General features: G+C 33.5%; 1 protein-coding gene across 4 annotated transcripts in view; it reads right to left on the reverse strand.

Moving 5' to 3' along the window:
• The window catches only part of LOC106869618 (neuronal acetylcholine receptor subunit alpha-5), a 499717-nt gene that overhangs the window by 362526 nt on the left and 123472 nt on the right, over positions 1-13719 (reverse strand). The window lies entirely within an intron of this gene.

Consider the following 13719-nt stretch of genomic DNA (forward strand, 5'->3'; position numbering starts at 1 on the left):
TTGAACAGACAGAATAAATGTTCATGAGGAAAGCAGAAGAGTGAAAGATGTTTCGTTAACGTAGTAGGAATATATGATTTTGCGCGTCGTAAAGAAGCGAACATAATTTATAGAAAAATGCGACACTTTTTCTTTTTACCAATCACGATAAAAACGTATCTTTGCTTCATACCCGCTGTTCATGTGAAAGTATTAAACGTGACACATTTAAAATGTTCCATTCTTAAGCATTCTAAAATTATTTCTTTTGTAAAACATCAATGCAATACGAATATAATAACATATTAAGATGTTGTGAGTTTAGCAGGAAATATAGACCACCAGAGTAACTTTTAAAAGAACTTTAATTACATCATGTTTACATTATGACTACCATCCTATCAGAGACATTAACGCTTTCCGATATTTCCAGGCTTATTACTAAATGCATTAACCTTGTGATGTTGAGTAACACTGCGCCTATACATAGATCTTGGTCAAGTCCAAAAAAAAAAAAAAAAGAAATCATCAAACATATATATATATTTACTAAAATATAGTTTATTTTCTAAATCCTGTTTGATTTCTGCGTGAATGTAGCTTATGTTATTCACAAATAAAACACGTGATATAATAAATTGTATTATAACTTAGCAGATATGCTCCTCCTGTAATGTACAAACAATCAATGTGTTTCAGATTCTATATATTAAGAAACAACACATCAGATATATGGTGTGAAATTTGAGTTGCTAATGAGGTATACTTACATAAAACGAACACGTTTATTGATGATATCGCATGAAAATAGGTTACACTACCGTTGTAAAGGAATTAGCGAATTATACTATGTGAATTAAGCTATGTAATATATATATATATATATATATATATATATATATATATATATATATATATATATATATATATATATATATATATATATATATATATATATATATATATATATATATATGTTATATATATATATATATATATATATATATATATATATATATATATATATATATATATGTTATATATATATATATATATATATATATATATATAAAATATATATGCATATTATATATATATAAATACATATTATATATATATGCATAATACATGTATATATAAAACAAACACACATACACACACACACAAACACACACACACAAACACACACACACACACTCACACACACACACACAACTAACGTGTATCTCCAAGGAGTGAGTAGATACACCAATATGAAAAAACTGTCGTCCATTGCATTTTTCTTAAGTAGAAGTTAGTCAATATTAGATCGGAGGAAACGAACGGTTTTGATTAGCTGAAAGTCAGCAGCAAAACTAAACCATTCTGAAAAGACAAACCTAAGGTATAACCACAAGGCTTATTTGCACGGTGAAGCTGAATGTTTATCTGTTAAATATATTCTTGTATATATATTATGCATTTGAAAATCTGCATGTCAGAATATTGACTTCGATGTTATTTTCTTTGATTCCAACACAATTTCGGATTCTTCCGAAAGTATTGCAGAACAGCATTGTTTTACATTCCCGTGCCTTTGCAATGATCAAGGTAAAAAATTCTTTACTCATGCTTGCAATTCAACAGATGCTGATCCACCTATCTTTATAAATCCAATACAATCCATATATGGATCTAGATACAAGCCAGCGATATTTTATCTTCACTTGAAATACTTTACACTGTCATCTTCATGCTTCACGCAAATCTCTAAGACCCTCATTCTTTAGCAATTCTGTCTTCTGTTGAATTCATAAAGCTTATTCTGTCATTATTGTAGTATAGAATTCCTACTAAAATTCTACTAACTTGTATATAGATAGATAGATAGATAGATAGATAGATAGATAGATATACAGATATGATAATTATACATATTGAATTGTTATCACATGCTACCTATTTGTAGTATCATAATTTGCAGATAGGCTTATAGCCAACCCAAGTTATAGACTCAGCATCCCATTCCTAAAGGGGTTGGTAACAGTTAGATGGCACATGTTATAATTTGGTAAAACATACATAACACTTATAATAAGAGCGATATAGTCATTTTATGTCATTTTCTCCAAGATTAAGAAATACGGAAAGAATGCATCGATGTATCTGTGTGCTACGTGAAAGCAGAGATATTTAATTTGGTCGAATTCTATATGTTGCGCACTGAGAAATAGGTCGACGTGCCATAGAACTATACATAAAGAAGTGATACGATTCAAGATGTTGAATCTAACCGGGGAGCTGAACATTTATTTCTGTGACGCTAGAAATATATATTCTAACTACTTCCGATTGCAGATACAATTCAACTGCAATGAAATTAATCGTAATTCCTCAAAGAATTATCTCCATATCTATAAATACTTGCTAACATTATTATAATATTCTTAATTCCTTTTTCACAACCAATTCCTTTTCAAAGTTGTTCAATACTAAAAGTCTTCCCGTTAATGCGAGAAAATATTGTTATTCCGTTATTGATAGAATTCAGGATTATAGACGATAAAATTGTCTATCTCTATCTGCCCACACACACATACTCACACACATACATGCGAACATACTTACGTTGATAGATAGATAGATAGATAGATAGATAGATAGATAGATAGATAGATAGATAAATAGATAGAGGGAGAGAGAGAGAGAGAGAGAGAGAGAGAGAGAGAGAGAGAGAGAGAGAGAGAGAGAGAGAGATAAGGAGAGAGAGAGAAGGAGAGAGAAAATTCGATAGATGATTAGATATCTTTTTATTATAGCCACACAGGGCTAAATACAGAAAATGGACAAATTACAAAGTAAAGCTTTTCTTTGGGGGGGGGGGGGGGGTGATAATTTCGATCAAAAGGGATCGCGGAAAAAAAGGGGGGGATTTCGATCAAAAGGGATCGCGGGAAGAAGAAAATAAAAACGTGGGGGGGGGGGGGCGATCAATAGGGATCGTGTATCACAGTCAATGTAAAAAACGGGGAACAGATTAGGTTTATCCGTGGAGAGAAAAGCCTACAGAAAAGACCACGGTCACCTCAGGCTCTTTTTTTTAAAGGTACATGAAAGTAAGTACCTTCTCTCTTTTTGTCTCTTTTTGTTACAAGTCTATGCTTAAAATGGTGTCATCTTTCATACTTACCATTATTGCCACATGATTAGATAGATAGATAAATAGATAGATTATTAGATAGATAGATAGATAGATAGATAGATAGATAGATAGATAGATAGATAGATAGATAGATAGATAGATAGATAGATATACATAAATGAAAGCTGGACTAAAGCGTATGCAACCATACATGGTTTAGCCAGCAATGCAGTGTGAACTCAAATATACTGTTCATATGAAAACGTAATACTTGACAGGGTACACCCTTTTGTATATTCCTATTATCCAAAATACGTTGGATCGAGCGAAGATTGAAAGAGAGATATGTTTATCGACATACACCCAAACGTACGTACGTACGTATGTATGTATATATGTATGTATGTATGTATGTATGTATGTATGTATGTATGTGTATGTATGTATGTATGTATGTATGTATGCATGCATGCATGTATTCATTCTTGTCTTTCTGTCTTTCAGTGGTTTTATATATCTAAATAATTCAGTGTTAGCTATTCAAACCTGTTGTTTCTGATTAAATTTCAAAGAATGTCAAAACATCAAGTTGCTAGATAAGGGTAATGAGATTTATCTACTGAACAAAAAACAAAATATATTTAATGTATTTTCTGAAAGAAATCAAGTCGCAGTTTACTGTTTTTGAAAAGGGATTCATATTCTTGAAACATGTTATGATCAGACAGAAGTAAAAGAAAAAAAATATGCATTTCCTATTTTGAAATCTGCTTCAACATATACGTTTAGATTCTGAGCAGCTTATCGTCTTAACAGGAGATAATCTAGCATAGGATTAGTAATTTGTTTCGTTAAAAGCATTGGTGCAAAGTGGATACGAAAATACGTAGCACACACTAACATAGCTAAATATATGTATGTATGTATGAGTGTGGTGTTGTGTGTGTGTGTATATGTGTGCAGTGAGCGTATGTGTGCCCATTCATATATACATACGTAAACATTTCAAAACAATGATTCTTGCAAGGCTAGTCTTGTTTCCTGCACTTTTGAATTTGTCTGAGAGAATCATGCATGTACATACACAAACACAGATATACACACAAACACACACACACACACAATCACACATACACACGTACACACACACCACATATATATATATATATATATATATATATATATATATATATATATATATATATATATATATATATATATGAATGCGCTTATATCTTTTAGAGGATCTGTGATCTGCTTCGCTTTTAACTATATTATATTGAAGCCAGTTAAACCTTTTATTTTACAAGTTAAATTCAATTCTTCTTTTTCTTTAGAAAAGGAATTCTGTTTATTGTTCACGATATTTAGATTTAAATGTGACATATCATATCTTTGTAGATATTTAATCAACATTCTCCGTTATCATTTTTATTCACCTTAAAGTACAATCTTCTAATGTGTTGCCCTCTGCAAGGCAGCGAGCCATCAGAAACGTTAGCACGCCAGGCGAAACACTTAGTGGTATTTCGCTGCCTTTACGTTCTGAGTTCAAATTCTGCTGAGGTCGACTCTGCCTCTCATCCTTTCGGGGTCGATAAATTAAGAACCAGTTGTGTACTGGAGTTGATCTAATCGACTGTCTCCTTCCCCAAAAATTCCGGACATTGTGCCTAGAGCTGAAGAGAATCTGTTGACCTTTGGTTTGGTCTCTTTTTGTAGCAGTTTGCTCTGATTGTCCCATTCTACTACTTTGTACTGTGAGATTTATCAGAGTAAAAATAAACTATTGACCAATTCTCTTCCTGCTAGCTATTTTTAGCCCTGAATTCAAATTTTATTACTTTGGCTAAGCTTCTATTCCATTGTAAAATTACTTTTTCTGCTTAGAAAACATAGCTCTACTTAGGCGCTGTTCCTGTTTATATATCAAACCGCTAAACAATGAACAATAAGACAATAGGAGCTTTCTCAAAGATAAAATTCACCCAGGATATTACTATAAAACCTGTGAATCATTCAACCAGGATATTAGTAACAACTGCCCCCCGTTCTTATTAGTTTATTTCGATTAGTGTTTTGTTGAATATTTTCTGCATTTCGCAATGTTTTAGCCAGTCTGTATATTGTTAAATATAGAAGAATAGTTATGAGAATGAATTAACAGAACAGTCTCAAACACTTTGCTGAAATATATGATGCTCGACTTGCACTTATGAATTCCATTGTCTTGTTCACCCACTTAATGAAGGATATGACGATTTCTTTTTACACTTGCGAAGTGGTCAATATAATTACTCTAAAGCTCAGATAACTCTTCTCTTAACATTGGTCTTTTATTTAACTAAGTATTTAACAAAATTATCTATAGGACATTTTTATATTAACCTAAAAGCCATGAAGTTAATTCTGGAAGATTTTTGTTTCTTTTTTACGAAGTAAGTATGCTGAGCTAATAAGGAAAATATACTTTACATATTTTGGACCGAGCAAAAACTCAAGCGGCTTTAATAGGTCTAACACTCCAGACTGATAAAACAAATGTAATCGCATACATATTTATATAAAATATTGGCATATGCTAGGTAGGCATAGTTAGTATATATTAATGAACGTTTGACTCCAGTTTCATCTAATATAGGTCAAGGCTAGTGATACAGTTTATGTGGTCATAAGCAGTGAAAATTCTGCTTGTCTAATTAGTATGTTCTGATTTCGTAATGTCACAGGACAATTTAACCCTCTAACACCAACACAGCTTCTATTTAGAACTGATCAGGTACATTTCACAAATTCATGTCACTTCATTACAAATTATTTCCGTATGAATTTAACTACATAATAACTATATTTTTTTCTTAAACGTAATCATAACTTTGTAACTGATTAATTAGACTATTGTTTAAGTAAATTTCCATTTATTTTCTGATGTCTAAATCTCCAACTGTCGCTTAAGCTGTTGTGATAACTCAATTGCGAGCAATGAAAATTGTTAACAAAGTTTTAATGTATCACGTGTCTCATATTTTTTTTTGTTCGTACCTTGTCGAGTTTGCATTAATACAACGAGAAAATACTAATTGCTGAAAATAAGGTCTTAACTGAATAGTGATTAAGTACTTGTAAATTATTGGTGTTTCAGCACTTCTGAATTTTCGGTAGAGTAGTTTAAACATTGAGTCATTTAGCAAATTTACCAAAAGAGTCAATAAATTATTATTTCAATGGACTGGAATTACAAAGTAGAACATTTAAAAAAACGTAGAATAGAGTAGGATTAGAATACACCACTAAAATTCCAAAACACGAGTAATTACAAGATCCATTATTTAGTCTATCAACCTTCTAGAAATAGCTGCCAAATCTTCACCTCAACTCACGCAAAAGTTTTGAAAAAGTGAAGGGTACTGTAAATGATGTATTTCTAAATATGCATTGACAAACAGGACAACCCTGACTGGAACTCTGTTTCTTATTTGTCTGTTCAATTGCAACGACGTAGATCTTGAATTTGTAAAGCTTCTAATTCCATTGATTTCACTTTAGGGTTAAAGCAAACTAAAGCCAACAAACCTACTTAGAACCACATCAGAAGCACGAACAGATGGCTATCAATATCTACGCTGACGGATTTCTAGTTAGTTTCAAAATATAAAAATTTTCCATTCTACCAAATCATTTATATAATATTTCATGATACCCGTGGAGAGCATCCATTTAAAGAGAATACAGATAATATCACCTCTTATTAAAATTTACACACTTCTCATACGTGAAGTTTCTCATAACCATCAGTAACAGAAGAAATTTGTGGGAAGCTTAAGGTCTTATGTTGCAGACATAAACGTTAGTCTTACAGATGTCCTAAACACATCAATTTGCCATTAACTTCATATGCTCAGAAATGTATGAATTATAGCGCTGGACAGGTGGAATGGATAGACGAGCAAGTATATATTAAGGGAAATACGTAACCATATGACATATGGTCGGTGTATAAACACGATAAATATTGATAGAAAAAGTAATTTCACATAGTGTTTTCAACTTTTGTATTTCTTTAAATGTTAGAACCGGTCGACGGTCAATACACCGAAATAATGATTGCAGACTAATTGTCGATAAAAAGTGAAAATTTATGTTTCCACTTAAGCCATATATAAATAAACACCGCATATAAATACGTCTCTATGTGTACATAAATATATATGTATGTGTGTGTGAGTGTGTTTGTGTGTGTGAGTTTCTCTCTCTCTCTCTCTCGCTATATTATATATATATATATATATATATATATATATATATATATATATATATATATATATATATATATATATATATATATATATATATATATATATATATATATATATATATACATACATACATACAAATGCAGACACACATTATTCTTTTACTAATTTTAGTCATTCGACCAGGGATAAGCGAGTACAATATATTTAATAGGTTAGTCGATCAAAGGATCCTAGCGCATAATTTTATGCCTGCAGCTTATTATTTTTTATGACGTACACTTCAGTACATTTTGCATCCGAACTTGCCTAAATGTACCAAGAATAAATATGAAAATAACCGTTTTAGGTCTCACTGTACACGTTGAATTTAACGATTTACATCGATTGTCAGATAAAACCACAGATCAGCAAACAATTTGTTCGTTGAAAGTGTAAACAAAGCAGGTGACTTGATTTAGAATCTTAAAAATCTGAGTGCTTGTGGCTGGTAAAACACAACATCTCGAAACACTGGTGGTCTTTAATCCAGTGGAACAATGAGCCGAATGTGCTGAATGTTGACAGACTGTCATTGTAAAAGAGATATGTTATTCTTCTGTGACGTACGCTACAGCGACCAACATATTTTGCATCCGGTCTTGCCTGGAAGTACTAAGAAAAATATACAAATAACGGTTACAACTATTTTACGCGACATAAATTTAAACATGAGTACATAACACACTGATGTGTGTTGCTGTCTCAAAAGATGTAACCAGTGCAACAACTTTCTTAGCATGACGCTTGTTCAATTCATATCGCACAAGGATTCAACCAAAAACTACATGGTTGCCAGGTTGCCAAGTGAACTTTTTAACTACACAGCCATACCTGCGAGTGTGTATATATATATGTGTGCGCGCGCACATGTGAATGTTTGTATAAATAACAGTGAATAACAGTATGTATGAATACGCTCTATTATTCGTTATCCAAATGTTTATCCAGTTTCATTATAACTGTGAGTGCTGCAAAAACTTCATATTGTTCGTCCAGAAAGTGCCGAGATAAAAAGCCAAAGAAAACGAAGTCAGATCTTATGGCTGAAAAGTATATGAATGAGATACAATACTGGCACGAAAATCATGTACAAATAGGGAGTATTTACAAAAATGTAGTCTTTGAAATATAGACGGAAATCAACAGAAAGGATTCTTGCTGAGAAAGAAACTGAAAAAAAAAAGGTATTTTGTTTTAAGTACAAACTGACTCAGTAGGAAATATCGAACGTGTTTGGGCAGTGCTAAATTCACGAAACATAGCATAATAGAAAGGAGCAAGAGATGATGGAAATCAGCAGGAGCAGGTTGCGAGATAGAGGGAAGAGTTACTGGGAAAGAGACATTGAGAGAGCGAGAGAAAGAGAGAAAGAGATAGGGAGAGAAAGAGAGAGGGAGAGAGAGAGAAGTGGGGTAATGATGCAGAGAAAGAATGATAGTGTCAGTTATAATGAAATAAACAAATCTGTTGATGAAAATTGTAACTGCCTACGCTCGTAATATAAATGAAATAAAGAGTAAAAGAATTGTGCAACAATTAGAGGAAACTAGTTTTTAAACAGTATGTATACATTTGCATATAACATATTGAAACATAAGTGAAAACGTGAATTTCAACATTTTATCGGCAATAATTCTAAATCATGTTTCTTTGTGTCTCCAATTTCAACCATTTGTAAGTTTTAAAGAATGAGAGACAACACGAACGCTATGTTAAATATATATTCAGGGTGGTGTTGGTGTGGCGGCGTTAGTCTGTGTTTGCGTGTGTTTGTATGTGGGGGGGGGATTATGTGCGCGTGTGCGTGTGTTTGTATGTGTTTGTGTGTGTGCATGTGTATGTATGTGTGTGTGTGTTTGTGTGTGTTTGTGTGTGAGTGTGCATCAGACTCTATTCCTCGATGGAGTTAAAAGCTAGCACGGTTAAAGAGAACACCACAAGTGTAAGTAATAGCCTATGCAATGCAAAGACACATAAAGGAATTGTAGATTAAAGAATGGATACACAGTTATCTAATGGTAGTATGTAACGAACCAGCGAGGGAGGCCACTCGACTAGCTAGAAATACCAGACAAATAAACCTAAAATCGACATTATAACATTGTAAAGAGCTTCTATGTACGTTATATCTTTAATAATAGGGTAATGTCTAGAGTATCTTTGATCATGTGTCACGCGTATGACCCTCCTACAGGTAAACATTAAACACAACGGCAAAATTTATATATTGATATATACATGCAGCTAAAGAGCACTCCGTCGGTCACGACGACAAGAGTCCCAGCTGATACGATCAACGGAACAGCTTGCTCGTGAAATTAATGTGCAAATGGCTGAGCACTCCACAGACACGTATACCCTTAACGTAGTTCTCAGGGAGATTCAGCATGACACAGAGTGTTATAAGGCTGGCCCTTTGAAATACAGGTACCACTCACTTTGACAGCTGATAGAACAGGAACAATGTGAAATAAAGTGTCTTGCTCAAGGACACAATACGTCGCCGGGAATTGAAATCATGATCTTAAAATCGTGAGCAGAATGCCTTAACCGCTAAGTCACGCGCCTTCACTATACGTCTATATTACATATGATTAAAAAGAAAATGCCTATGATTGTGTTTGGTTATAAATGAATAAAGGTGCACATTTAATCTTCCGAGATTATGTATATGCATACACTCCCCATATACATAATGTATACCACACACACACACGCACGCGCACAAACACACATTAATATATCTATGTATGTATGCATGTATGTATATCTATCTGTCTATCTATCTATCTATCTATCTATCTATCTATCTATCTATCTATCTATCTATCTACCTATCTCTCTCTCTCTCTCTCTCTCTCTCTCTCTCTCTCTCTCTCTCTCTCTATATATATATATATATATATATATATATATATATATATATATATATATATATATATATATATATATATACCGGAGTATAAACTGTCCGATGAACGGGAACGTGAAACTCAGAGTAACGGTTTTTTTGTTATATTTCTGCTACTTTTAAATAAAGTATATATATAAATATATATATATATATATATTTATATATATATGCGAGTAAAACTAAATACAAAAAAGGTGGGTTTTTTGTATGATTGTGTATAGAGGAATATATTATTTTGTTTAAAAGAGTTCCAACACTGTCTGTTTTTTATGTTTTATTTATATTCCTGCAGAACCAATGTGGGGTATAGAATATGGAATATACAATATATAATATAATATAAAATAAAATAAAATAAAAATTGATGGCACCATGAAAGAAAGAATTGAATGTAGATGAAATATTGAGTGTTCAATATAAAGGATCAAATATATAAATATAAATATATAAAGGCGACTCGAGTTTCAGGGCTATATATATATATATATATATATATATATATATATATATATATATATATATATATATATATATATATTTATATAAATAAGGATAAGATCGGTATTTAAAATATTGATCTTATCAAGTGGTCAGTATGGGAATAAAAACCATCAAAGGTAATAATTATTTAAAATTATAATACAGGGTATCAAGAGATACCCTGTATTATAATACGTGGTGGTATCTCTTGATGCCCTGTATTATAATTTTAAATATATATATATATATATATATATATATATATATATATATATACATATATATATATATATATATATATATATATATATATATATATATATATATATATATATATATATATATATATATATATATATATATATATATATATATATATATATATATATATATCAGGAGGACTCAAGCAATATCCAACCTGAATTTCCACGGGGCGGACTGGAAGTCAATTCGCAGAGAGATTCGAAATCAAAACTGGCATGACAGCCTTTCTATACAAGACAATGACCTCAAACTAAGTCATTTTATGTCAACCATACAAGACATATGCACCAAATACGTGCCATATAGAAAGAACAACAAACATGCCAATAGAATTCCTAGAGACAGGAAAATCCTTATGAGACACAGAACAAAGGTCTCAAACCAGTTAAATAGAGAACTGGACGATAGGAAAAGGGCTAAATTAAAACTAACACTGTTAGAAATAGAAAACAAAATTAAACTCTCCCATGAAAAGGAGAGAGCAGAGAAGGAAAAGAGAGCAGTAGAAAGCATAAAAACAAACCCCAAGGCTTTCTATAGATTTGCAAAGGAGACTGCTACGGTGCAGTATAAGATAGGACCCCTGTTCCTGCCTAATGGCTCACTGACTGCAGATCCCACATGGATAAGTGAAGTGCTCAGTACACAATACAAGAGTGTCTTCACCTCTCCTCTGAGTCACATGCAGATAAAAAACCCAGCTGATTTCTTTGACAATAGCACTCAGCAGAAGGGGACTGCATCCATTACCTACATCGACATCGAAGAGGAAGATGTGATAGCTGCCATAAATGAAATGAGCTCAAATTCGGCAACTGGCCCCGATGGTTTCCCAGCTGTCCTCTTAAAGTCGTGTAAACAAGAATTAGCAGGACCACTCCGGATACTCTTCCAGAGTTTCCTTGCAAATGGTAAACTTCCCAAAAAGCTGAAGGAAGGCACCATATGTCCTATCCATAAAGGTGGAAGCAGAGCAGAGGCTGGAAACTACAGGCCCATCTCTCTGACTTCACATATTAGCAAAGTCATGGAACGAATTGTCAGAAGGAGATTGATTGCGTTCCTAGAAGAAAATGACTTGCTGAATGAGACCCAGCATGGTTTCCGTCCAGGTAGAAGCTGCCTCACGCAGCTCTTGCAGCATTATGACTGGGTCCTGAAGCAGCTACTTGACCATTCAAATGTTGATGTGATATATCTCGACAAAAGCCTTTGACAAAGTTGATCATGGCTTGATATGTCACAAGCTGCGAAACCTTGGCATAGCTGGTAAATTAGGAGAGTGGCTGCATGACTTCCTGAATGGTAGAAGTCAGACAGTTGCAGCCAATGGAGAACTATCTAGGGAAACACAAATATTGAGCGGTGTTCCACAGGGAACTGTTCTGGGGCCACTACTGTTCATAGTGGCCCTTCTGGACATGCCCACGGTCACTCGGAGAGCCACTGTCACTAGCTATGCTGATGACACAAAGATATCTCAGGCAATAAAGAATCCTGATGATATTGTAAGCCTGCAGAATGACCTAAATGCAATATATGAGTGGGCAGAGCAAAATAATATGCAGTTCAATCCAAAAAAATTTCAAGTACTGCGCTACAAGACCACGAGTACCTCCCAACTGGCATACACAGGGCCTGGAGGTACTGCAATCCCAGAACCACAAACAGTGAGAGATCTGGGCATCAACATGTGTAGTGATGCATCATTTCACATGCACATTGTCAAGTTGACAGCAATGTGCAGACAACTGGCGGGGTGGATACTGAGGACTTTCCGTACAAGGGATCAAAAAGTCATGTTGATTCTATGGAAGACATTTGTTCTGAGCCGCCTAGACTATTGCTCTCAGTTGTGGTCACCACACAGTGTTAAGCGGACAGCAGAACTCGAGGCAATTCAGCGGCACTATACAAAAAAAGATCGCCACAGTCCAACAGATGAACTACAGGGAGCGACTGAAGGCACTAGGTCTCTACTCCCTGGACCGCAGGCGGGAGAGATATGTAATAATATACATATGGAAAATACTGGAAGGACTGGTGCCAAACTTTGGTATCAAGTACTACAGGAATGCCCGCACGGGTCGCCACTGCATGGTGCCAAAGGTACCGTCCACTGCATCTCACATAAGAACGAGATACTGCAGCAGCCTCGGTTTCAGAGGACCTCAGCTCTTCAATGCCCTGCCAAAACATTTGAGAGACATGCAAGACATGGATGCGGAGGTCTTCAAGACAAAACTTGACGCTTTCCTCTCCACGATACGAGACGAACCAATGGCTCGTAATGAGACGCAGTTTAGGGCAGCTGTGTCAAATTCTCTTATACACCAGATGTGCCATCAAAACTCTTGATTGGACCATGTCAGGTGGGGGAGAAGAGCCATGCAAGTAACGTGAAAATCACGGTGGTGCACCAGCATGACCGCAGCCACTTGGCTGAAACACATAAATAAAAAAAAAAAAAAAAAAAAAAAAAAATATATATATATATATATATATATATATATATATATATATATATATATATATATATATATATATATATATATATATATATATATATATATATATATATATATATATGTATATATATATATATATATATATATATATATATATATATATATATATATATAAAAATAAGGCACTGGCGTGGCTGT

This window comes from Octopus bimaculoides, chromosome 6, assembly GCF_046866305.1.
Source record: "Octopus bimaculoides isolate indiv1 chromosome 6, ASM4686630v1, whole genome shotgun sequence".
Taxonomy (NCBI): Eukaryota; Metazoa; Mollusca; class Cephalopoda; order Octopoda; family Octopodidae; genus Octopus; species Octopus bimaculoides.